This window comes from Canis lupus, chromosome 3 (genome assembly GCF_003254725.2).
Source record: "Canis lupus dingo isolate Sandy chromosome 3, ASM325472v2, whole genome shotgun sequence".
Classification (NCBI taxonomy): Eukaryota; Metazoa; Chordata; class Mammalia; order Carnivora; family Canidae; genus Canis; species Canis lupus.
In genome coordinates, this window is record NC_064245.1 from 2,419,903 (window position 1) to 2,447,515 (window position 27,613).

The 27,613-nt window shown below is 43.0% G+C and overlaps 1 protein-coding gene and 1 long non-coding RNA gene across 3 annotated transcripts in view; one reads left to right on the top strand and one right to left on the bottom strand.

Moving 5' to 3' along the window:
* The window catches only part of PJA2 (praja ring finger ubiquitin ligase 2), a 292,291-nt gene that overhangs the window by 34,806 nt on the left and 229,872 nt on the right, over positions 1-27,613 (top strand). The window lies entirely within an intron of this gene.
* LOC112653289 (uncharacterized) lies at positions 646-27,365 on the bottom strand. The gene is made up of 5 exons (XR_003132051.3): positions 27,128-27,365; positions 19,902-19,999; positions 19,597-19,788; positions 17,060-17,197; positions 646-9,242 (listed from the first exon to the last, which is right to left on the bottom strand). It is a non-coding gene; the product is annotated as an uncharacterized LOC112653289 (long non-coding RNA).

Consider the following 27,613-nt stretch of genomic DNA (forward strand, 5'->3'; position numbering starts at 1 on the left):
CTGAATCCCGCTTCATAATTCTGCTTGGTCCTGGTGAAATATGCACATTTTGAGCCATCCACAGATATAAAGCGGTAATGATAAGAAAAGCAGGTCAAAAAGTAAAGGTAACTTGGAAGGATTTCTCATCTCCTATCTTTGCTAATAACCCCGAAAAAGACATTTGACAGCAAATAAGAGTTTACAGCTGTTTTGTCTCCCATGGAGATTAAAGGCTAGTCTTGGCAATACTCTACAGTACTTAGCAGCATGTGTGAAATTACTCACGGAGATGCTTCTCATTTCGTGCATTTTATTTATTTTTTATTTTTTTAACCACAGTATGAGGCTGAATTCTTTCTGGATTCAGTAAAGTGAATCACCAGATTGCTTTTTAGTGATAGTACAAGACTCTCTGCCCACCTGAGGAAGAAAAAACATGACAAGTCATGTTTGCTACTGCATCAAAGTTCCTGAAGACCTGCTCAATTGAAAATTATTTATGTAATGCTTGAAGGTACTTGGGCGATCAGAAAATATTGCAAATTCCTTTTTTTAATTTATTTTTTTATTGGAGTTCAATTTGCCAATGTATAGCATAACACCCAGTGCTCATCCCATCAAGTAAAATATTGCAAATTCCTAACAAGAACTTGGTCACATGAGTTAGTGGTAACAATATATATTTAATTACTTCTTGAACACAAAATGTATAAATAAGACTCAGTACTCTAAAACGTCTACTGGATAAATAATGACCAAAAAAGGGCAACAACCTGAATGTGACTGGAGTTAGCCTGGTCCCTTCAAGGATGATCCATATTTACAATAGAAACTACTATTCAGACAGATGAAAAGATGGTGGTGAAGAAGAGAAAGTGCAGTTTCCCTGTGACATTAATGATACTAATATTTCAGTGCAATCGTTTGTCACCATCTATTTGCCAATAACATATACTTAATGTTCAACTGGCTAAATAGTACAACTAACATATACACACAGGCTCTTCTGAAACAATACATTGTAGGATATTTTGGGCAAACTATGATGTTTCTAAAATTATATCTCATAATAAATTCACTTGTCAAAACTACATGTGAATATACTTTAATTCATAACCCTATTTTTTTAATCTTGCTGATAGGATCTACTTCCTTTCCTTTTGCCCCTGTCATTGGGAATTACAGTGTGACATTATAACAAATGAACATCAAGATTTAGTAGGTGCTCCTTTTAGAAGCTGGATTTTTCTCTTCTTTATAGATTTATTGCCGCACCATCTTATCCCAAATGATCTTGAGCTTTAATACTCAAGAAATTTGAGTTCCCAATTAAAATTAGGGGAGAAAAAAAAAAAACCTCTGCACTAAAGAATCAGAGACCCACAAAATGCAATTCAAACAAGTTAACTCATGTCTAACTTAACATTCTCCAATTCATGTGCCTTCTTTAAATTACAAAATCATTATAAAGCCAATATTAAAGAAAATGTTGAAAAACTTTTAAAAAATCAACTGTCACCTGGATAGCAGTATAATTATTTTAAGTTGCACATCTGCTACTGCATTCTTTAACATGAGGTATGCACATCATATGTAATTGCAATTGAAGCATGCACTCAAATTTGTATTACTTTCTTCTCATGAATGTCTTTTAGTGATTATTCACTGTTTTTTTTTTCATTGTTGAATATCCAGTGAGTACCCACAACAGTACTTGGCACATAGTAAGTCTCATAAATAGTAAGTCTCATAAATAAATACTTTAATAAAGGATGGCAGCAATGTCAGAGTGAGATATTCTTTAAGAGGATAGGGCAGCCCAGGTGGCTCAGTGGTTTGGCGCAGCCTTCAGCCCAGGGCCTGACCCCAGAGACCTAGGATCGAGTCCCACGTCGGGCTCCCTACATGGAGCCTGCTTCTCTCTCTGCCTGTGTCTCTGCCTCTCTCTCTCTCTCTCTCTCATGAATAAATAAATAAAATCTAAAAAAAAGAGGATATACTATGTTTCTTACTAAACTGGTCCAGGTACAGTTGAGCAGCAATTGTTGCTGGTGAGCAAAGTGTGAGTTAATGAGTCACTCCATCCTTTTCACTTTCTTCTGAGATGTTTCAAGTTTCTCCTCTGGCTGGATGCCCCAGCCTCCAGTGCGATATGAGCTTCAGGTCTGCCAGTATGGCCTTGGGCTTGTTATTGAACACTGTGCACACCATTGATCTCCAGAGCTCCAAGGGCACAAGGAGGATACATTCTTCCCTTGCAGATAGTGTTTGTTTTCCACTCATAGTGAAATTAAACAGTCCATGCTCTTAGAAGGTGAACGGGCCAGTTGGTGGAAGAGACAGTTCACGGTGAGGACCCGTGAGACTGAGAGAAACCCACCCCATTTCAAGATGGTAACGTGTGGAAGAGGAAGATGGGCTTCACCTGAATGGGCCACATTTTCCCAGTGCCAATGGAACTATCTCCAAGGTGGTCTTCTGTGGAGGCTGCCTAGATTCCATCCCACTGCATTTCAAAATGTACAAGAATTGTGGGCACAAAAACAGTCCTTTACACTTTCTCCTCTTGCCTGGTCCACAATTAGAGGTGTGCATAATAAGAAAGTTGGTAAACTGTTCTGATAACTTTGTATTGGACAGAATAGTTTGAAAGCATCTCAAATACCATCTTAATGAACTTATCAAATTAATATAGTCTTTTTTGGTCACTTAGTTTCCACTCAATGAGCCCGAACTGTGCATTTAGACAGATCTGGCTTAAATCCTGGCTCTGCCACATGATATGTTGATTGTATGACTTATGTCACATGAATGAATTTCTTACCATCTGAATGTCCCATCTTGGAAAATGGGGAGGATAAATTCCAACATTGTACGGGGGTGGGAGTATTGAATAGGATCATCAAGGTGATCGTTTGAAATCGTATTAATTGCACGTGGTAGGCAGTCAGTCAAAGGTTTTGCTTCCCTTGCAGAGAGCAGCTAAGGGCTTGGGACCACCTGACCCTTTGAGCATAGCCCTTTACTTTATCAAGGATGCTGGTCTTCTAGTTTTAAAATAGAAGTCTACAGTCATTTCAGAAATTATAAAGGTTTGCTAGAAGTCCCTAATGCCCACTGTCACTTTGTAATTATATGAGATCAATTTGGGGACTTGACTGTCCTTTCCATTCCATAAGCTGCCAATCTAACAACACTTGGCTCGACCAGAAGACAGATCCTAGGCCTCACATGGTAACTTACAGAGAGCAACCCGACAGTAGATCCCACAGAGCTCAGATTTCCACTGATAGAATTCAACCCTAGACATAAATTACACGGTGCTTACAAGGCAAATGAAACACAATCTATCAAGATGGAATCACCAAGCTTGTACCTTGCAGCCAAAATGGATGTGATTGAAACAAGTTTCTTTGCAGATTCTTATTTCGGATTCTGACATTTTCCGACAGTTTGTTTAAAAGTTTTCTGAAGTAACTGAAAAGTAATTGTATTTTCTGGCAACATAGTAGAATCCCTAGGAAAGCACTTAAAATGCAGCAGCTGCTGGCATAGGAAGAGGAGATACTAGATTATAGATACCCTGCCAGAGATTTAAAGCTATTTTTTTTTTTGTACTCTGAAGAATAGCAACGTAATTATCTTACTTTCCCCCAAATAACACCTTTTTTGCCTGATAATGTATCAGTCTACCAGAAACTCTTGACTAGCCTCGTCTTCTCAGGATAAACAATATGCAGTCTTAAGAAAACGAGGGAGCATAGTTGATTATCAAACCGTTTGATCTCCCTCCTGTCTGAGAGGTGAAAAATTATATCTCCCTGTATCAAGTATGCTGCCAGGTATAAGCAGGTCCTCAGCTCTCTTCTCCAGCATCCCTGTAAAGTCTCTGTGGGGAGCAGGTGCTCGGCTTGGCGGCCTCGGCCTGGCAGCTGATGCGGGATTCGTGATCATTTCTGCAGCTCCTCTATGGGGCACTCGTTATCCACACTGCCTTCAAGCCGTGGTCCAGATGGTCTTCACACCGCCATGTGGGTCAGGGCAGAGCTGCACACGGGACAGCGGCGGGCAGGTGTGTGATGTGGGGCCTGTTGTGTGTCGGGGCATCTAAGGGAGGCGCGGAGGGAGAAATGGGCCTCCTTCAGTTTCCTCTCCTCCCACTGGCATCTCTTCACTAGGGATTATGGAGCAGTCACACCTGCAGAAACTGCCTCAACGTCTGTGTGTGCTGCAGGTGAAACAAGACAAGATGGACAAGGAGGTCTCCTGCCTTAGGGCAAGGCTGACTTTTAGGTCAAGCTCTCCCATCACCAGAACACAGGCAGGTAAAAGAGTCTATAGGACTCTTGCAGAAATCATCATTTATTGAATTTCCTGCATTGAAATAATTTCTGTTTTATAGATATGTGACTGTGTTCTCATTCCCTGACACATAAGTGTCTTTTTTTTTCTTTTTCTGAATTAGTCTCAGTTTACTCTGATATTACTCCATTTACTCAATTTTATTATAAAAGTGATTGTGGCCTTCATCAAGTGACACATCTTAGGATCCATTCTTTCGGCCTGACCAGAAACTATTTTCTCCTCCGTGCTGCAAAAGTATTTATCAATAAGTACTTTAACATTTATTAGGAATAATAAGAATATTTAGCATTTATTAAGAATAATGAAGAATCACTTTAGCATTTATTAATTCATTTAACAAATGTTTTCATCAGGCATTGTGTTAGGGCCTAGGTGTAATAAAGAAAAATGAGAATATTGTCCCTCTTCTCAAGACGCTTATAGTCTGAGGCTACATTTATTTCCCAAAGTATGCTGCAGAGAAAACATGTTCCTATAGTTGTTTCACTATGCCCTCCCATTACACTCCCCCATGCCCTCATCAAACATGTTTTTGAAATGCTGTATACAGGGTACATCCCCACATTAAGAGCTCTGGAGGTTTAGTGATAAAGGATCCTATTTAGTTTTATCTTAGATAGGTTTAGACATATTTGTGTAGCACCTGTTGGTGGCCCAAGAAACTAGCATTTCTCAAACAACAAATGAAAAATGTTTTCCTGAGCATCTCTCCCTTTCTAGTGGGGGAAGAATTTGGGAAAAACAGTAAGATCTTAGACTCCCCAAATAGGTTATTGAATCCAGAGCATTTTAAGGACAGAATGTGTATTATGTGCTTGGAACCGTCGTATGCAAGTTCAAATTATGCGTTATCATCACTTACATAATTGCATTTTAAAATTCTGAACTCCTACAGGCAAGGTTTAAAGAATTGTAACAGATCACCTTCCCTTGAAACTTTCTCATTGTGCTTTGCTGGTTTCCTGATTTTGCCGTTCTCCAAGCGCCGTAAAGAATCTGGGCCTTTGTTGTTGATTAACAAGATCTCAGGAAGATCATATGGTTGGTTGCCTCGCATGGGTTGGAAGCAGGAGTCCCCATCCTTTTGGGGAGCCAAGGCTTACCGTTTTCTAATGCTCTGACCTCATTGAGGAATTCCTGATAGCATCTGGCTCTGTCACTCTCCTGCTTGAAATACTCTTGAGCAGCTGCCCCTCGCGGCAGGGTGGCTGCAGGAGACTGGCTGGGCATCCCTGTTGTAAATGACAGCTGCAGGGTGATTTTGGTCAGGGCTGCCAAGAGGCAGAAGTTGAGTGAAACATTATAGAATTTTCATTATTCACAGTGGCAGTGTGTTCACGGCCAAACAAAGAGGGTACCAGTTGCATACAGGAAAAAAAAAATGGATCTTTTTTTTTGTTGTTTTTTCCAAAACCTCACTGATGTTCTCTCATTCCCAGAAAGTGGAACAAGGGAAGTAAAAGTGAAGGTACGTTGACTATTTCAGCCCTGGCCACTTCCATCTAGTGTACATCCCCTTGGCCGGAGGGGCTTAGCAGCACTACGATCACCATCTAGCAGTCATGGAGTGCTTTCCCAGTACCAGATACCAACGCCCATAACCATTATCTGACTTCCTCCTCCCAACACACTTTTACAAGTGAAAAACCTGAGATGTTGAGAGCCATGTAACTTGCCCAAGTCGTACAGCTCATAGCTTGGGAGATGGAGACTCCAACGGAGACCACGTCCAGCAGGGCCTTACTGGGAAGTCCATGCCATCGACTCACCACTGGGTGAGCTTCTCAAGTCTACAAACAGCAACTGTTGTTTAAAGAGATTGCTTTTCCCAGCAGTAGTACAACATGGTATTTCTTTTTTTTTTTTTTTAATAAATTTTATTTATTTATTCATGAGAGACACAGAGGGGTGGAGGGGGGGCAGAGACACAGGCAGAGGGAGAAGCAGGCCCCATGCAGGGAGCCCGACGTGGGACTCGATCCCGGGTCTCCAGGCTCAGGCCCTGAGCTGAAGGCGGCGCTAACCCACTGAGCCACCCGGGCTGCCCACAACATGGTATTTCTAAGCCAAGGTGAACAATAGGAAATGAATTTAGCAACTGAATTCCATTTTTGACTTCTAGATTTAAGCATAAAAATCACAGCATCGGTTTCTTTTCTGGCTTTCCCCTTCAGCAGATAAAGCTAGAGACACTAAATGATTTTTGTGGGCATGAAAATGACTGCCCAGCGTAGCACAATTTAATAGCTTCTTTTGGATTAAGATGGCTTAATTATTGTTTGTTCCTGTTCTTTAAGCACCGTCCTGTCCCCTGGCTGCCCTGGTTGAAATGAGGATCAGTGAGTCCCTAGTTACCCGCTAAGGGGCCGGGGCCGGGGAGTGGGATGTGCATGTGACTTGGGTCCGAAATTTGTGGAATACAGTCATCAGGGGAGGCAAAGCCTGGAATCTCTCCACGATTCCCGTGGAAATGGAAAACTCTGCGAGGGAATTGCAGCCAGGCTTCCATCCAGTGCTAAGAGGTGCATTCCTTGGGAGCGTTTTTCTCTCTGAGCACATCTTAGGATTTCCTTAATGGCTGCCGAGAGATTTTCCTTTTCCTTTCTTTCAGAGATTAAAAAGGGATTTTATCCTTAAAGAGCTCGGTTCCAGTGTGAGAAGTATCCCTTCCACGCGCTCTCAGGGAAGGAGACACGGGAGGCCCTTCTATTCCTCTCCCAGCCGCTGTCCATGGGTCAATGGAGGCATCAGGTCTTCAGAAGACCTTTGGCCTACGAGATTAGCAATAACTTCTCTGAGACTGGAGGGAAGGGGCATGGTCCAGATGTCATTGTATTTTTCTCATCCCACAGTTCTCACAATTCATCCCGATTTCCTCATTGCCAAGTTTTGACACAGAAGGTTCTTTTTTGATAAGACTGAATGCTCAGAACTGTTGCTCACCATTCTTCCTGCAGCCCATGCTAAGGTTCAGGTCAGTATTTGAGATAAACTTTTATTAGAGTGTTTCCATTAAGGTGCTCCAAGGCCGTTACGTCAAAGAATAGAAACATTTATCTTGTCCTGATTTAATTGCAGAAAGGAAGGTTGGTTTTATATGCTATTAAGCTGTTTGCAGGGAAGATAGAGCTTCATGTCTGTGGTCCCAGTGTTTCATTTTGTTGAGACCTTCAGTTTCTCTGAACACTGCTGAAATTATAATGCAGTTTCACTTTATGAGGCCCTTGAAATGGTGGCTCCAGTCCCCGCCTGGTTTACCAAATTGACCATGACAAGGATGCTGTGGAGTGCTAGGAGCTAGTTCGGCCAGATTCGTGGCAGCAGCTCATGGGATTTGCATGCTCTGCCTTAGGAGACGGCTTCATAAAGGTTCGCGCTGCTGCGAAGAGGATGTCTCCCCCCACCCTTGACCATGTTGCTTTTCTCCTTGACAATAACTTCTCAGAGCCCACCTACACCTCCTTACCCTGTCATCCTTATATCCTTGACCAAGGTGCCCTGATGAACCAGTCTCCTCTAATTCCTCCTCTTAGGCTTTTCCTCCCTCTCTGAGCCCAGGTCAGCTTAGTGTTGGACATTTGGCAAAGAATAGACCCTGGTGAAGAGAAGTCAGTGTCTTCTCCTCTCGCAATCACCTAGTTTGGTGTACCTTGAGCCCCATCTTGCTCCTTGGCTGAGCTGATGGAGACCCATCCGTCAGTCTCCAGGCCACTGGTTTGCTGAAACAAAAGCACCACTTCTTCTTCTTTTTTTTTTTTTTCAAAAGGAATTTTTCACTTGAAACTAAGCAAAGAGCAAACAAGTACCAAAGTACAGAATGTGTCAAGTCGAAGACCTCTACGTCCTGGCCTTTTCCACTTCAGAATCAGTGTTTCCTAATGGACTGTCCATAGAGGTCTATTTCCTTCAGACAATGAGGAAAGATAATTGCCACACAACAAAATAATAGGTTCCCGTCATCTCCCAAGTTTCTCTTAGTGCCTTCCTAGGATGCACCCAAGAGTAGCTCTTTCCAAGTCTATCATTAATCATAAAATGACAAAATTATACATACTACAAATATATCAGATGTTATTTCAATCTAGGATTTAAAAAGGGGGCCCTTCTTTTTCATCCACCCAATCATGAGCCTTCCCATCTTATTTCATTTAACTGGGATACTCTGTCACTTTGAAGTTAACTCCATTCCATCCTTTGCATCAACTAAAATCCCAACTCTTTTGTGAGATTTCCTTCGGGGTCAAGCCGGGCTCTACCTCTGCTGTATTATATTCCAACTGATTGGAAGAGCCTCCAAAGGTCAGTTCTTACTTTGTTCTTCTAAATAATCAGGGGACTCCATCATATATATACAATACATATGTGTGTTCATTTATTGTTCAATGTCCTACAGAGGTTATCCACTCCTTAAGGACAAGAGCTGTGTGTTTAGCAGTCTAGAGCTATGACAGATACGTCTGGTCAGTAGGAAAACACTATTTAGTGATAATTATGTGGAATTCAGGAATTGGGAGATATCTTGTCCATCACTTCAGGATAACCAGTTACTTCCTTTTAGGCACACTACATTGATTCTAGGAAGTTAAGACATTTAGAGATAATACCACTTTGAAATGGAAACATCAAAAGGGTTGCTAATGAGTCAGTGGAGAATCAGTGGCAGTGTGTTCACGGCCAAACAAAGAGGGTACCAGTTGCATACAGGAAAAAAAAAATGGATCTTTCTGTACCTTTTTACAGAAAATATTACTTTCTTTTTTAAATTATATTTGAAAGTACAGACATAAGATTTCCGAGGACAGAATTCCTATTGCAATCGTCTTGATATATTCTTCATCCTCACGTAAGCACGATGTCTTAGTGAACTTCTACTGAATTCATGCAGATGGGATGGGCTGTGGAGCAATAATGGAAGGGATGCCAGGGTAAGTGGCTTTAAGTGATAGGCTATCTGTGTAGTTGGTTTGGGCTCCCTTTCTATAGGTCAAGGCCCCTTTATTACTCTCTTGCTCTCTTCACCCCCTCCCTGACCTCTATCAGAAGGGTCAATTCCTATAGAAAAATTTCATGAACGTTATTTTCAACTTTTCACCTATTATTTACATATGGTGTAGAACTAACCCTTACTTTGTACTTTTGTGCCTTTTTCTGTCCCTCTCCTTTTGTACTTCGTTTCCCCATCTCTCTCTCCAACTACATCTCTTCCTTTCTGAAAGCCTTCCTCCCATGCTGTTTCACTTTCTTCCTTCAGAGATGAACATCAAACAGATGAGGAGGAGATAAAACAGATAAATACATATATGGGGTGGGACAGAGTGTACACAGAGTTACTGAGACTGTCTTTATTCTGTGTATACTTCCATGCTTGTTTCATAGAATATTGACTTAGGTGATTTTTAAAGACCAGTTCATTTTCGTAGCAGGCTTTCTAGTTAAGTGATTAAATGCAGTATAAAATGACAGACAGTTATGAAGTGTTCAGTGTATTCCTGGTAATTGCAGCAATTGTAAACTTAAGACTTCTTTCCTTTCACAAACATTTGTTAAGTACAGACTATATGCCTGGCAAGGTGTAGGACGCTGAGTGCACAAAGCTGTTAAGATATGATCCTTGTGAGTGGGAGGGTGAAATAACAAATTCCCACCTCAGAAAGCTCAGGGCAATATTAGCTCTTCAGTCAGATTGTCTTGGAAATGTTCTTGTTTTGTAGAAAAATACCTCATGAACCTTCCTTTCCAGCACTCCAGGGTGAATAAGAGAGGGAGAGATGCTAACTCAGTGGAGAGTGGACCCAATGTCATTTCAAACTTAGGAGTGTTTTTCGTTGTTGTTGTTGTTGTTGTTGTTGTTTTTGTTTTTAGGAGTGTTAATATAATAGCTATTTGCTATTAGTTTTAGTAATCATACAGAGAATGGAAATAATGATGTCACTGGACAGTCTCAACTCTGCTTCTACAATTTGACCTGTTCCGTTAGTTCACTTGTCCTCCAGCCTCACAGAGCATCAGAATCACCTGGGCAGCTTCTAAATAGACCCACCTCCAGATAGATTGAATCGTCTGGGACATAAGGAGATGTTCAATCTCCCCAGAAGATTTTAATGTACAAGTTGGGTTGAGAAATGCTAATGAAATTGGTTGGTTATTAATTAGCTAGATCACCTCTCCTCCACAAGAATTAAATTAATCATAAATAGCAAGAACGATAATTAAAGGCATTTAAATAGAAGAGTTTGGAGGTGGGGTTAGAATTCAAACGTTAGTTCCCTAGAAGGAGGGAACAAATTAGTGCTTTAGGAAACAGATTTTTTTTTTCCTGGCGCAAATTCTGAGAGAAATTCTTGTGCTTGATGACAAATTAAAGGCAGCTTTTAAAAAACTATGTTATTGAAGCTTTACTGAGGTATAAGTAACATGCAAAATCCTCTATGTTTTAATGTATTCCACTTGATGTGTTTAGAGGTGAGTATATGCCCATGAAACTATCACTGCAATGGAGGCAGGTCTTTACGGGATTATAGGGCTGTGATTTTAATGAGTAATCCTGAGGTCTCAAGTGACACACAGACCAAACTTAGACTAGCGTTGGCCCTACACCTTATCACACCTCACACTTTGAGGACATGACCTTTGAACAGCTCTTCGTGGGAACTGGTATTAAGCACACCAAATTTCTACTTCCTTAGAAGGGCCTGAATGAAATGGTCTTGTCACTGCTAATTAACTGGCTTTGAAAACCATGTAGATGAGTAGTGGGTAAGGATATTTTATGATGAAAATAAAGCCTATTCTTTATATAGAAGGGCAAGAGTATCTGAAATCCAAGTCAGCATATTTCTTAGGAAGTACTTCTGAATTTCCTAGATCACTTGAATTGGTGCCCAAGCCCTCATTTACCACGCCGGAATATAACCTAAAATAAGTTTGGGCCCCAAAAGTATTTAGGCCCACACTAAGAGTGTGAAAGAAAACTGTGTGACATACATATCATGTCTCTCTATACAAAGAGCTCCTTCAAACAAATAGTAAATTCAAAACAATAGAAATGGGATAACTGTCTTATGTAAAGACAGTTCACAAAAAAAAGACATGTAAGTAGCTCTTTAGAAAAGAGGAAAATGCTCAACTTCACTTATAATAGAAAAAATGCAAGTTAAAACTAATCTGATATATCATTTTAAAAGTCTATCATATGGTAAATACCCAAAAATTACACAGACTGTGGGGAAACATGGACTCTTGTACATTTACTGATGAGAATATAAGTTGACATAGCTCTACGGATGACAGTTTGTCAATATCAAACAAAATTACAATGCACATAACATTTGATCCAGCAATTCACCTTCCAGAAATTTAACCTGCAGGAATGAACAAGGTTACTGCTGGAGAATTATTTGTAAGAAAAACTTGGATAAACCTAAATGTCTATATAATAGTACGTAAAACAGAACACTGAAACCATTAAAAAAACATGGGGGATTAATTTACCAATTAGGAATAATCATCATCTACTGTTGAGGAAATATATATTTATATATATATATATATATTTATATATACATATGTATATATATTTATATTTATATATATATCAAATGTTGCCCTTTAAAAAAAAGATTTTATTTATTTATTCTAGAGAAAGAGCGAGTGAATGGGCAAAAGAGAAAGAGAGAGAGGACGAGCCAGGGGAAGGACAGAGGGAGAGGGAGAAGCAGGCTCTCAATGAGCAGGGAGCCCAACGCGGGCTTGATCCCTGCACTCCAGGATCATGACCTGAGCTGAAGGCAGACACTTAATGGACTGTGCCACCCAGGTGCCCCCACCTTTGGTTCTTTTTGAATTATCAACCACATGAATTTACGTAACATTCAAAAGTAAAGTTACAGGCTATTGTTGCCAGTTGGCAAAAACAGTCACAAGAACTTGATGGGATGAGCACTGGGTGTTATGCTATATGTTGGCAAATTGAACTCCAATAAAATAAATAAAATTAAAAATAAATAAATAAATAAATAAATAAATAAATAAATAAAATAAAATGCCAACGTAAAAAAAAAAGAACAAGCAATAATATTCCTGCATGAAATCCCGTTCTAAGACAGAATGGCCCCTTGGTGTGCCTACCTCCATGGGTACAAGTTCAAAACCAAGTCATTTTCCATATTTACCTACTCTGTGGAATTACTCATTATTGAGCTCTCCTACGTTGGAGAATGTGAACAAAAGCAATGATGAGAATTTGGCTGCTCTAGTTAATGGGAAACTCACTCCTTGCTGCCAGCCACAAATGAACAAATGGTCTTCCTGAAAAATTCTCCCACATGCTCCAACTTTGAGTTCCTTTTCCATAACTTCTAATTCTTCTGGTCTTAGTCCACCCATCCATTCCTCCAGAGAGTATCCCTTAACCTCTTCCCTAAGTGTCTGGGCTGGGTTTCCTTCCCATGTGCTCCCAAGTACCCTATTAACCTTGATCTTTATCCTTCTCTATTGCCAGTCACCTGTTAACTTGTCTTTCTCCTCAAGACCCTAAGTTCCCTGTAGGGGCAGGGACTGGGTCTTAACTCGCTCCCTGCTGTTTCATTAACATCTGCCACAGAAACCTGCCCAGTAATTTGCACTCATAGAAATTTGTTGAGTAAATGAATAAAGAGCAGTTTTTTTTTTTTAAATCAAAGATCACTCCTAAATCATGACAAGGAAATGATGCTCTTAGCATAAGCTCCTATTCAGTTTTGGAGACCAGGGACAATAGGTGGGGAGACATTAGATTTCTTAAAAATAAAATGAACCCTGTAAAGTCATCTAAATGTAAATTTAGCAAAAGATAACTCTAAACACATCTCTTTTTTTATGTTTTAAAAAGTGTTATCACTTGTCTTGGCTCAGTCACTTATAGATCTCTGTTTCTGGAGGAAGAATGTTGACAACTAGCTTCTTTATACATTCTTCTCCCTTCCCCGGATAACCTAGCAGGTAACCAGGTGCCCTGCCCCTGAGCTGAGAGTTGGAGTATCATCTTCGCCATTTTTGCATCCATTCTGTTCAAACAAATGGACCATTAATTTGAAGCATGGTATTTTTGGAAGTTAAATAAATCTGTAGGAGAGCACTTAAAATTAACGTTCAGAATTATTGTCAGAGGACCTATTTTCCTCCAACTAAAGTTTATGCATCAACAGACCAATTGCAAGTCCTGACAGGGCAGGGAGCCAGTTTCTCATCCTTTCAAAGTTTCGTGCTGACAATAATACTTGAGTTTTATGCATATATCCACATGCACACTGCCCAATTTGGCTGCTGTTCCCTAAAAAGCTGGTGAGTATGACTGACCAGTGACTCCAGGCATGGTCAGAAAAGAAGAGAGACCTGGGTAGATAGACACTAAAGTATCCGGAGCAAAAAATAACATTTGTAAACCCCTTCTGACATCTGCTTTTATAATTAAACAGAATATATTAGGGAGGGGAAGGACATTTTATGGATGAATCCTTTGCTATATTGAGAACATCTTGCCTTTCTAAGAATAGGAGTTTGTTCTAAAGCCTGATGTTTGTGTGTGTCGGTTCTAGCATAGGATTTACTTAACCCTCACTGTCTTTGAAATTTTGTTCCCTTTATTTTTTTTAATAGATTTTTTTAAATTTTTATTTATTTATTCGTGAAAGACACAGAGAGAGGAAGAGACACAGGCAGAGGGAGAAGCAGGCTCCATGCAGGGAGCTAGACGTGGGACTCGATCCCAGGACCCTGGGATCATGCCCTGAGCTGAAGGCAGACCCTCAACCACTGAGCCACCCAGGTGCCCCAAATTTTTGTTCCCTTTAAAAGGGAACTTTTCAAACTAACTTAACTGTTCTTTCTTTTTCTTAAAATAGATTTTTACTTATTTATTAGAGAAAGAGCACAAACAGAGGGGTATGAAAGGGGCAGAGGGAGAGGGAAAAGCAAGCAGACTCCAACAAGGCCTGGATCCCAGGACCCTGGGATCATGACCTGAGTCAAAGGCTGACCTTTAACTGACTGAGCCACCCAGATGTCCCTTAACTGTTTTTTCTTGATTGAATCTTTTCTTTGCAATGGAAATGCAGTGGAAAATATTTGGGATATCACTCTTAGTACCAAATAACAAAGCTACCTTTTTCCCCCCTCTCCTCCCACCTATAGTTTTATTTTTTGTATATTTTTTATTGGAGTTCTATTTCCCAACACATATTATAGCCAGTTTTTAATATTGACTTTAGCTACGGCCAGAGTATAAATGCAGAACAAATGAAGAAAATGCCAGGCTCTCTCTTCTGCTCTAACTCATCCCTCAGGAGAATTTGGCTCATGCCCTCTAGACCTGGACAGGCAGGATTTTGCCTTCTTCTTTCCCCACTACACCCTGCAGGAATATATATGTTCCCTAGGAGTTGAATAAGTGTTTTAAAATGAGCAGTGTGATGGTTGCAGCTTGGAGTAGAGCCCATTATGAGTTGAAAAGAATTCCCAGCTGTGTTTTCACTAGTCCAGAACCCAGCTGCAGCAGTGCAGGGGACTCTATTTCTTAAGCCCTGTATGTATATGTACATATTCACATCAATGCATATGAGTGCATGACTTTGAAGCAGTTGGGAAGCCCTGAACCTTAGAGATGAATTCATTTTCTTTGTGAGATAGACCTGAGTATCTACAGGGACAGGGTAAATATATTATACTTCTCTGTTTATTAAATTGTAAAGATTCTCAGCATGATTTCAAACATTAGGGGCATCAAAAAAAATCAAAAGCACGTCAAAGTAGGTAAGGGCATGGAAACAAAAATATAGTAATTCGAGGTAGGTCAAGGGATATCAGCATACGTTGAAAAAAAGAGCAATGAGGTTTAAAGTAGATTCAAGATTAGTGTTATAAAAGGACTCCTTCTCTCTGGCCTTGGATAACATAGAGTAAGTCTGACTTTCCTCCTTACTGGGGGAACTGATTCTCATAAATATAGGCTGAATTTCCCTTTAAGATTATGTAAGCAAGGGAGAGGTAATCATACTGAAATTTGGAAGTGAGGTGCAGAGAGAAAGCAATACTCTTCTAAACAAAAAAAAAGAAAACCGTGACTCTGGGCTTCCGTCACTTTTCACGGGATCAACAGCCAATGAAGCTCAAGAGCCTAATCCAAAGACAAAGTCAGAGTTAAGGAAATGTGTCTCCAACTTTCTTTAACAGTGCTTATCTCATAATCAATAAGGTCCATCATTGGACACTTTAGTTACAAAGTATAATGGGTCAAAATAAAATATCCAATCCAATAATCCCATCATGAAACCTGATGCCATTTGTACCAAGACTGTATTCCTCATCCTCTCACATGGAGTATAACACATGTTGGGTTTCTGAATGCCTGATCGCATGACCTCAGACCCCTGTATCAAGTTTTGAATGCCAGTTTTCCCCAAACCCTGAGCTTAGTTTTAGCTCCCTCTGTTTACTGACTCACCCTAGTGTCATCATTATCTATCAGTTTAGGAGCTTTTGAAACGCTGTCCTCCATGGGATCATTCACATCCTCCTTGAAAATCCCAGTACGTGAAAGGAGCTGCAACACTAAAAGAGCAAACAGCAAACTCCTCAACAAATCACAAGGAAAAAGCATAGCAAAGGCTAAAATGACCAACTATCTAAATGTCCTCAAAAAACCTGGGCAGGATGGAGGAGGAAGAAAGCAGTTTTGGAAAGGCGTTGCTATGCCTAGAAAGACAGGGACAGTGTTTCAGACTTAATTGCCAGCAATTTTCTCTGCATTCATTACACTCATTCACCAGCCTAGTATTATTTTGATGTCATTATTCTGCGGATGGCCTTGGTTTTATTTTTTAGAATACAAGAAAGGGACAAAAAGAATTTCATCAGGAGCCTGTCAGGCAAGTGTTCTCTTCTCGGAGGAGGAGAGTGGTGAAATCTATGTCAGCGAACTATTCACTCACACACGGTTTCCCTAGAGCTAGAAAACCAGTGTCCAGGGTGTGACTGGCAGTCCTCTTGTTCTCAGTATCGACAATAGGGTCAAATTTGGGGTCTGACTCCTGAGTCTGTGTTGGGCCACAACTCCTTGGCAGCAGCGTTTTTATGATGAAAGGAGAACATGCAGCTGACTAGGATTTAGAGCTCTGCTCAAGGTCAAAGGGGGCACCTCCACATGGCAGGCTTCCTGGGCAAAGCCCAGGGCGCCAGAGAATCAAAGCTATTTGTTAAGGCAGCCAAGAGTGTCCATTAGGGCTCTTTGTAGAGAATTTAGGGCATTAAAATGAAATAGAAGATATGGCCCCTCAAATGGAGGGAAAAAAAATAACACAGGCAAGAAAATGGGACAGTTACAAATGAAAATAGATAGAAACACTTGAAGAATAGCAGCGGAAATATGCAAAGCCTGTCACTGCACTAATTGGACGTGTACGGAGATATATGCTCATGTGCTAAGATAGCTTGGGATTAACTGGGGGGCGGTCTGTGTGACCTTCACAGTATGAAAAATAAGATTTTTGGCAACATACTTCAGCTTCAAGGTACTTGATGACTCACCCTCCCTCCTGGATCTTGTGTATCCCCTCTACTCTGTCTCATGCTGAGGATGACTAGACCTGATGCCAAAAACCACAACAGGGGAGGAGAGGAAGCAGCCGCTTGGGCTGGGGGTGAAGAAGGGGTTAAAGAATGTAAAGGGGGGGCCTACCAGGAATTGGCCAACAACTGGTGGAGTCGGCGAACGGCTGGCTCTCCAGAAGGCTGGACGTGTGTCGTGCCTACAGCCGAGGCAGGGGGGACAGCCTGACACGGTCTCCTCCTGGCCTGCATGTCGGGTTGCTTGAGCCTAAGGTGGAGAACTGAGAGTAGTTTGAGGGATTCTTTGTAAGGTCGGCCTGCTAAGGGGAGGGATGCACCTCCCCTGTTGGAGCCTGTCCCATAGCCCGACTCTGGTCACAAACTCTGAGCTTCCAAAGGAGACCATGGGGGAGACCGAGGCAGGCGACAAAGGGCCCACCACCGCTGTCCGGCAAAGAAGGCCACCTGGCTACCCCGCTGCTCCCCTACCCGGCAAGCCGGAGGGCCAGGTGGCAGATGGGGCCCATAAGGTGCAGGGAGACAATATAAGAGAAAAGGCAGTTAATTCAATAAGGACAAAAGCATAAGCGAGCTAACTATGGGGGCATCAGAGTATTTAAAGTTGATAGTGTCTTAAGAATTAGAGAACCCTGGCTTGTGGTTGCTGTGAATTTTTCATGCACTCAGTCTAATTTGGTGCCTTCATCCCAGCACAGAGGAGCTGGCCCAGCCGGAGTCCAGGGGCCGCGACCTAAGGAATTCACCATCACCGTTGAGCGAGTGTGCACAGCGGATCAGGAGACAACCTGACCGTTTCTCACTTGCACTGGAACCGCCTCCGAAGTGTGAGGCTGCGTGTGGTGCACACCCCTCGGGTGTAAGCCTCAGCCCGGCCGAGGGAAGGCTGACCCCACCTCGGGGCTCCCTCTTCCAAGGGCCTCTCTGGGAGGTGGCTTGTCCTAGACGCTGGTAAGACAAGGGCATGAAGCACCCCAGACACCCTCCCCGACGAGTTTTTGCCGCCATAAACCTCACTTGATAAATAATCTTTGTGCTGAAAGAGGAAAGAATTTTGATGAAGGTAAAAATATCCATCGACCAGTTGCTAGAAGTATTCTCCAGTTTACCTCCAACTAAATGCCCCAAAGTGACTTCAAGGGCAGGGTTGTTCCTCTTCTTTTGCCTTTTTATGCAAAATCGGTTCTTCTGAACAACATAGATAAAATTAGCACCAAACATAATCTGAGCTGAGAGAGTTAATTACACATCCTAGAAAAGATGCACCCATCAATACTTCTTTTTTTTTTCTTCCATCAATACTTCTTTTTATAAATTATCACTTTTAAAATTATCTGTATGTTTTGTTTCATGACCTTTGTAGTTCTGAAACCAACTTTAAGGATCATTTCCTCACTGGGGATATTGCAGGGTCAAAGACTCACACTGGCAATGAACGAGGGCTTGCAACTTGTGCTTTTTGTAAAAATGAAATATTACAAGTGACAGCAAGAATAATGAATCGCAAAACGGTAGCAGCAGAAATCCTGGAACTCTTTCATGGGAGGGTTAGAATTGCCACCACCTTCCCTCCTAATCACTAGCCACCTTCAACCCAGCATATGGTGAAGAGCTGTGCTCTCAAAGGAGGGCCCTCCATCATCAGGTGAAGAATCGTGTGTGCTGAGCGTGTGTCATAAAGTAGCTCAGAATCTATATACTTTTCTTCATAATTAAAATTTCTTGCTTACAGTTTATGAACAGACTCACAAGAGGTTGACTCTACAGAGAACAAGAGGGTGCTAACTATTAAAAACAGGACAATCACAGTTCACCACAGGAGCATTTGCCAGCATAAAATTTTGGCCCAAGGTACTGATACTGAGCTGTGGATTACAACCTTTAGTAAGACTGCAGCCACCTACCATTAGTTGAAAGAAAATCATTTCCTAATTAGGATTGTCACCTACCCAGAGCCTGGGGTTAAAAGTTAGGAAGGAGAAAAAGAAAGGAAAAAAGTTCTACACACTAATTTCGTCATCTTTTCTATTTTTAATGCTCAGCTGACAAGGTAGCTCTAAGAAAATGAGATCTGAGCCTAAAAATTTAACTATGGTGTTAATTCCTTTTCTAAAAATTAGATTATTGATTCTCTAAATACTTGGTTGCTAGCTAGCATTTGTCCTTGAGATTGGGTCTTACGGTATGATACTTGAGGCAGTATCAAAATCACGAAGAATTGAATTTCACTCCAAGTTTTTTTTTTTTTTTTTTTCAAGTACCTGAATAAGGAGCACTTGTTCTTTGGGGTCTTATCTGTTCTTTCTCCCTTGGGGAGAGGTAAAGGTTATGGTACAAGAACACAGGCCTTGGCTTCACAGGCTGGATGATTCACACCCACCCCTGCCTAGTTCTAGGCCTTGGGAAAAATCACTTGATCCCTATAAGCCTCAGTTTCCACATCCACAGGGGATAAACTTGTCATACATTATCTATCTTAAAGGTCATAACGAAGGTTAAATGATATAACACACTCAAATCTGACTGCCGGAGTCAAAAAGTTGTCTATTCCCTTGCAGAATAGGGAGCCAGTAAGGAATTTTTTCACTCCGAATAATAGCAAATACAGCCCTAAATGGCTTCCATGAGAAAGGAAATCCATCAGCTCACATCTTTGGAAGTCTATGGATAAGGTTGGCTTCAGACAGGGCTTAGTCTAGAGACTCAAATCAGGTCTTGAGGCTCAGTTCTCTGAGTCGCGGGCTTCACTGTTTCCTGTGCTGGCCTCACCCTCTGGCTGGCTTCCCTTGAGGCAGCAAGATGGTTGCAGCCCAAAGCCTCATATTTATTTACTGTCGTAGCCTATGGAATAAAAAAACAATGGCAACAGTGAAAACAAAAGCAGCTACTATCTACTGATCCATGTATTAGGTGCCTTTTTTCTTCCTTTTTTTCCCCTTACCGTATATACCTACCATGTACAACTTGAGGATTTGATGTATGTATGTTGTGAAATATTCACTGTGATCAAAGTAATTAATCTCCATCTCAGCAGCCTTGGAGCTATAGACACCTAGGTGGGAGTAGATCTGTATTAGGGAGCATATATGGATATGCATGTACTTCTACGATCTCTCTCTCTTTTTTTTTTTTTATGATAGTCACACACACAGAGAGAGAGAGAGAGAGAGAGGCAGAGACACAGGCTCCATGCACCGGGAGCCCGATGTGGGATTCGATCCCGGGTCTCCAGGATCGCGCCCTGGGCCAAAGGCAGGCGCCAAACCGCTGCGCCACCCAGGGATCCCTACTTCTACGATCTCATTGTCCATTTTACATGTGAACAAACTGAAATACAGAGAGGTTAAGTAATAGACGGCTTTTCACCTAGACGGCCACATGACCAAGACTGATCCAGCCTAGGGCTAAATTTTGTGCTTGGGACTTCTCTGCTGAGCAGCTCCTTTCCAGAACCCCCCAACAAAAAGCTGGTAACAGCTCATTGTCTCTGAGTTATATACCTTTTTACAGGCTCCTGGGAACAGGGTATGCTGATTGGCTTGAAGCTATTAGGACCCACTCTGAGGCTCAGAGTTTCATCAGTCCATGATGAAACCCAGCTGACAAGGAGGACTTGCCAAAAGGGACTGTTAAAAGAAGAGGGGATGGGGCGCATGGGTGGCTCAGGTCGTGTCCCGGGGGTTCTGGGATTGAGTCCCACGTCGGGCTCCCTGCATGGAGCCTGCTTCTCCCTCTGCCTATATTTCTGTCTCTGTGTCTCTCATGAATAAATAATCTAAAAGAAAAGGGGATGGCTACCAGGCATGTTCCCTAAAGGGGTATGGATACACACTGTCGGAGCCTACCAACAAGCTTACAATTTATTTTTTTTTAAGATTTTATTTATTTATTCATAGAGACACACACAGAGAGAGAGAGAGAGAGAGGCAGAGACACAGGCAGAGGGAGAACCAGGCCCCATGCAGGGAGCCTGATGTGGGATTCGATGCCGGGACTCCAGGATCACACCCTGGGCCAAAGGCAGGCGCTAAACCGCTGAGCCACCCAGGGATCCCCACAAGCTTACAATTTAGAAGAAAAGGTAAACACATCTGCAGCACCACAATATAGGGCACCTAAGACTCTAACAGATTGCTCACTGTCTACTGGCATCTGGGTGCCTGCACGTGGATGAGCTCTGATTGGTAATGCCCTATTCTTTGTCTTCTCCTGCCCTGAATTGCTCCTTGCCTATTTCCACCCATCCACCCGTCCAATCATCCATCTATTCATTCAACAGATTATGAGAGCACCTACCCTGTGCCATGCACTGGTGGCACTGGGAGTTCTGCAGTGAACCAGAAGGGCACAGTGGCTGCTCACATGGAGCTGCTCGCAGAACAGAGGAGCTACTGTCGCAGTTAATGTGTACCGAGCACTTGCAGTAGGGAGCTGTGGTTAGTAAAGTGCAGGGTGAGATACAAAATCACATCAGAGGAATATAACCCGGGCTTGGGGTCAGGGGAAGTTTCTGGGAATAAATGACACCTAATTTGCAACTTTAAGAAAATGAGGAGTCAGCTAAACAAAAGTAGATGGAGATAGGACCTCAGGAACTGTGTCCTGTGACTACTCTGGCCATTTCCTATTTGTGAGCCTGATAACAATGGCCTGCCCTGAAGCCTGCATCCTCAAACCTCCATTAACTTTCTTCTAAAGAGAATTAAAATATGAGGGTAATTTAATTGATTTACATATGCTGTAGGTTGGGTAAGATTGTGCATCATTGAATCATACTCCTGGAGCCGTACGGTTCCACAAAGGTCTCAGGGACTCAAGGGGGTGGAAATGAGGGGTGGAGATGGAGGACCTTTCTTGCAGGGAGCAAAGAAGCTGAGCAGGATGTTTCCTGGGTCTCCTTTCCCTGATTCAACCAGACTGCTTCTGTTTTTATGCTTTATGTAGTGGAAAGTATGGGTATGTATTATCAGGGGGCTTAAAAATAAAGTCTGAAGAGCTCTGAGATAGCGTATGGATTTATTAGAGTTCCTCAATTTTATTGTTTTGCAACATTTTTCTATTCCAGTGATCAAGTCCTTGACTAGGAGAATAACTGTCATCATGACACAGTCTCCATGAAAAAACTCAGATTCATCTTACGTGTTTCAAATTACATGCCTTTTCCAGGAGTGCAGCCCCCTGTAGCTCTATCTAGATGTGGCAAGTAAGATGTGAGCAGTTCCAACTTATGCAATAAGATTTCAATGAGGAAAAACTGGACTTTTGCTGGGGGTGATCAGTGATGTTTTCATGGAAGGGGTGGGTCCTAACTGGAGTTTGTTGGATTTCAATAATCATAGGAAAAAGGAAGGCTTTCCACATGAAAGGGAAAAATGGAGAAAAACATGGAGGCTGGAACACAAAGGCATGTTTGGAGAACAGTAGGAGGGATGATTTGGCTGGAACATGACTATCATGTGGAGTTGTTATATGAGATTAGACGAAAAAGCTAGCTTGGCTCAACATGGGAAGGGCCAGGAATGACAAAAAATTCACCTTCCCCTCCTGAGGGCCTTTGTATTTGCTGTTTTCTCTACTTCGAATGCTTTCTCCCCAGATCTCCAGGTGCCAAGGTCCTGCTCATAATGTAGGTCTTCAATCAATGTCATTTCTTCCAGTCTACCTTGACCAGCTTGTGAAAGTAATTCCTTTTCCATCCAGCGACTCACTCTCAACCATTACTGCATTTCATTTCCTTCATAGGACCAGAGTATCTTACTTACTTGCTTGTTTATTGCCTACCTTCTCAAAAGCTGCAAAAATAAGAATCTTTTCTATTTTGCACACCATCGAATCCCACCTTGGCACATATTAGGTGCTCAGTCAATATTTTCTCAGTGAATGATTGCATGAGTTGTTCTTTACACAATGAATAATGAAGAGCCATAAGACTTTCGGGGTAAAGGAAATGAAACCCAGCAGCATTTGAAGAAAAAGTAGTTTGACAGCAGATTTTAGGATGGAAGGAGGCAGTATGAGATTAAGGGCAAGAAGGTCAATTAGGAGGCCATTTTAATAGTCCAGAAAACAGCTAAGCTCCCAAAGTGTGGCAGGGGCTAATGAGCATGAATGTATGGGCTGGATGGGAGAATTGTGGACATCAAAGGCATTTGAGGATTGGTTATATATAGAGGGTGAGGGACAGCTGGGAATTAAGGGAATGGTGATACCGTACTTGGAAAGAGAGACTTTAGGAAAAGGAGCTAGCTTGGACCGAGTTCATTCTGAAGCATGCTGAGCTTTAAGCAATGCATCATTTGGAAATGAAGTAGAAAATCAAGTAGGCAATGTGTGCCCCTGCCTACAAAGAGGCACTAGGGGATGAAATAAAGGTCTGGGAGTTAGCAGCTCAAAAGTGGTAGTTGACCCCTTGAGAGTGAGTCAGGTCTCTGAAGGAAGGTGCGGGAAGAAATGAACAGAGGACTGAGAATAGTGTGGAGAGCAGCTGTCTTTTAAGAATGAGAGAGAGGAAGGAGGCCCGCAGGGACGGAAAGAGCAAATTGGGAAGAGGGCATTTCAGAGTAGAAGAGGGCATGGGGCACCAGAAGGTGGAGGATGAGGATGGTGCAGGTTGAGGACAGGAATGTCCCCCTTCTGTCCCTGCAACAGGAAAAGCAGTGTTCATTCACTCTACAGTTTGTTACCACCAGGACCCTCTGCCACGTTGCCATGCTTGCGGGCATCCCGCACCCACCCGTAAGTAAATTCTGCAGAGCTCCTCGGCAGGCATGCCTTCCATCATTTAAAAACTCAGTTGCTCTTTACTGCTTTCCCGTATGTGAATTTTTTCCTTAATACCCCATACCTTACGGTTAAAATCTAGTCTGAATCTTTTAATTGCTAGACGTCAACAGTAGAGCCATGCAAATCACCATAACCATAGTAATCGTCCATAATAGTCAATCATTTACACCTAATCTCATTAACATTGCTATTGCTTGTCATCACAACGTGCCTATTATATAGGATATCAGAAGGGGGAAGAAAAAGAATAACTTCTTTCCTTTTTCAAAGTCATGGACTGTCTTTCCAGTCTCTCGAATGTGTGTCTATAACCTTGTTTTTTTTACTGAGGTCTCTCTGAGTTTAAGTGAAGGTAGAACCCCTGGTGCAGGAAGAAAACTCAATAGCACAGAAATTATGCAGAGGCATAACTGAGGAAATTTAGAGCTTCCACCATCCCTTCAGTGTTCTCCTACCTAGAGTCAGGTTAAGTGATAACAACTGCTGCCCACCAGGACTTTAAAAATCAGACTAATCCAATATCTCCTCAGTCAGCCACATCTATTGAGCACGTGTTAAGTGTGTGCACAGGACGTGCGAAGAATATGCAGGGGGCGGCACCCGCCCTGGGCCGCTCCTAGGCCTGGGCAAAGGCGGGCCTGGTGCGGTGAGGATTGTGAGACAGATCTGCAGCCTGCACCCTTGAGCCCCAGCACCGCTTTGTAACCCAGCTGTGGGCAGATAGACCGTCAGTCAGGACTGCAGGAGCCAAGCAAAGGCCAGAGGACATTGAATGTCCATGTCAAGGTCCTGGATTCTTTGGGTTCAAGGTATTATGCGTCACCAGAGACAACACACATTTGAGTATGAGACCCCATGGACCAGAGTTAGGCAGCCACTGACCTAAATGAGCCTTTCTGAAGCATGAGCATCAGTAGGGACAACGGGGAAACTGAGACCTAGTGCCCAAGAGAAAATTGCTTCTGTCCCCATATTGGATACTCTTGGTATTTGCCCAATAGACATTCCGGGGGAGGATGTTGGTTGGTTTTTAAAAGTTAAGAAGAACATAGGTGTCATTTGGAGCATTCGTCCTTTTGAAGTCTTTCAGGAGTCACTTGGGCGTTTCCTAGCCTCTGAGATTTAGGTAAACTTTCCTCAAATGTCCACCCGCACAACTAGGGACTGATTACTGAGAACTCATACCACAAGTACTATACGTTTCCAGACTTATTTTTGTTTGTTTGTTTTATGGCTCACCTGCTTCCATGTCCTCACGAAACCACGGCTCTAACCTGAGTGCAGTACCTCATCCCTCATCAACTTTCACAAGAAATCCAATCGCACAGAGTATACCATAATTTTTGTAGTTTTACTGAATATTGGTGGAGGGCAAGGAGCAATCACCAGCCATTCATTTCTTGAGCACCTACCATGTTTTAGTAGCTATCGTAAGTGCTTTAGAGGCAGTGGTGATAGAAAGACGAAACTCCTACCTCCCTAGAATTTCTAGTCCAGTGAGAGAGATAGATGACAAAGTCCGTGAAGGGTGAACCACCTCGCAGCTTCCTGTTCCCTAGCCATCCCACCCTGCCCTTTCGCTAGAACTGCTGTGTCATACTCTATAGCATTCTGAAGACGTGTGACCTCATGGCCCCGCTAGGTTGCTTTGTCTTTCACAGTCCCTCAGCCTTGGAATTTGGGCAGACAAAAATCTCTCCATCTTGTTACACAGGATTATCTAAAGCCATGGAGCTAGACTGACAAGAATTAATAGGTGCCCAGGCCACCCAGCTGCCAACAGGAGTTTAGGTTAGTGGATGGGACAATGGGATGAACGTTAGACATTTGGGATCAGGCTGCTCTGGGGTCATATTTCCACCTCTTGACAATTGTACAACGTTGGACATGTTCCTTAATCTTTCTAGGCCTTGATTCTTCTCACCTGCAAAATGGGACCATTAATAACTTTTCCTTAATGTGAGGGCAAAGACTAAATATGATACCAAGTAACAGTTTCCAGCACGGGATAAGTACTCAAATATGACTAGCTTCCTTTGGGTTCTAGGGAGATTCTGGGGTAGACCACGAAAAGGAATCAATCATAACTCAGGACCAGATGCAAGAACAGTCATGTGGAGCAAGAGAGAAGGAAGGCACTTGTTCCACTTTAAGGGGCAACATGTGTACTCTGTGTTGCCCCGCTGTGACTCTAATGAGTAGTAGGATGACCCCCTCCAATGTCGTGAACGAGGGGGGAGACATAACTAAACACCCCCTTCCCCTGGACCTCAGGGCTAAGCTTGTAGCTCTTGTTCCTGCTCCAACAGATTTGCCTTAAGATGGAACTGAAGTAGAAGTAAACATGCGAAGGGAAGTCGTAAGTAAGCCCATGAGTGAGGGACTGTCACAGACAGAAAGAAGGGGGGCAGGATGAGAAGACAGTAAACATTGTGAGGGGAGTGGAGGCTAGCTGTCCCGCCTAGCAAGCATCAAAGCCCCACATGTGCCCCACGAGCAGAGGAGGCCCACGGTGGCTATGGCTGGCAGGATTCTGACATTTAGGGTAAGAGTGAGCAACTGGTTCTGAGGGCACGGCCTTCCCCCTGGGGTTGGGAAGCTGGGATTCTCAGACTCTCCAGCTTGCAGGCGCTCGAAAGGTCGTCTAGTCTGGGGGTTCCTAAACATGGCAGCCCCTGGCGTAGCACTGTTGAATAGGAAGCCCCAGGTTCGAGCCAGGCCAAACGCTTAAATACATCCCAGGTGATTCTTGTGGCTCGGGGTGGGGACCCAAGCTCCCAGCACATGCTTATGCCCGCTTCACGGACCCCATTTTGGGTAGCATGGTCCTACATGGACTCCCCAAGCACATGTTTTATCTTGTCTACTGTGTCCCCTTCAAGGGAGTCATCTGACCTCTCTTTGACTATCTCCTAGGAAGGAAATCTCATTACCCCTGATGGGGCCCGTTCAGGCCTGTTCCCTCCTAGTCAAGCTCCCGCATGTGCATGCATGTTTCTAAGTCCTGCTCTGTCTTTTGGCAGCTCTGCCAGAAAATGCTTACTTGTGTGTTTCTATCATTTATCTTCTTAAAGGTTATGATGGGGACACCCAGGGGGCTCAGTGGTTGAGCGTCTGCCTTCAGCTCAGGGCCAAGTCCTGCGTCGGGCTCCCCGCATGGAGCCTGCTTCTCCCTCTGCCTGTGTCTCTGCCTCTCCCTCTCTGTCTCTCATGAATAAATAAATAAAATCTTAAAGAAAGCAAAAACCCTGAAGGTTATTACATTAACTATAGGTTTTGGTTAGAAAATATGGAAAATATACAGAGGGGAAAAAATCCTTAATAACCATAACCCCGCCAACTAGACATACTTGCTCTTGAAATACTGGAGCATTATTCCCTTCTGGTTCTTTCTTACCATGTTTCACAATCTGGCTCCCATGTCTTTTTCCCAGAGCAGCTCAGAGAAGAGGCTCGGTTCTATCCGTCTGTCCGGCAGCTCTGGGCGGTGGACAGCAATCCCCCCGCCCCCCCCCAACCCCAGCTGGGCCTCCAGCGCCTTTTGCTCCCCCAACAGGAGCAGAGCTTGGGTGGAGACGAGAGAGAAGACGGCCCAGGCCCCGCCGAGCAGCGGGGCTGTTGTTCGAAACCCCCGAGTGGCTCTACAACGAGCCATTCTCTTTCTGTCGCCTGGTACTGCGTGTCACCAGCAGGCAAACACTGGGAGTCATCTGTGGCCACGCAACAGCCCGTCCTTTACGTGGGAAGTGGGCTGGCTCCCAGCAGGCCCAGGCCCAGCCTCCGCCCGCTGTCCTGTGCCGTGACCTGCAGAGCGTGGGCTCGTGTGTGGGAACCCAGGCTTTACACCCGGGCCTCGTCGTTGGCCACCCACCAAAAAGCTGGA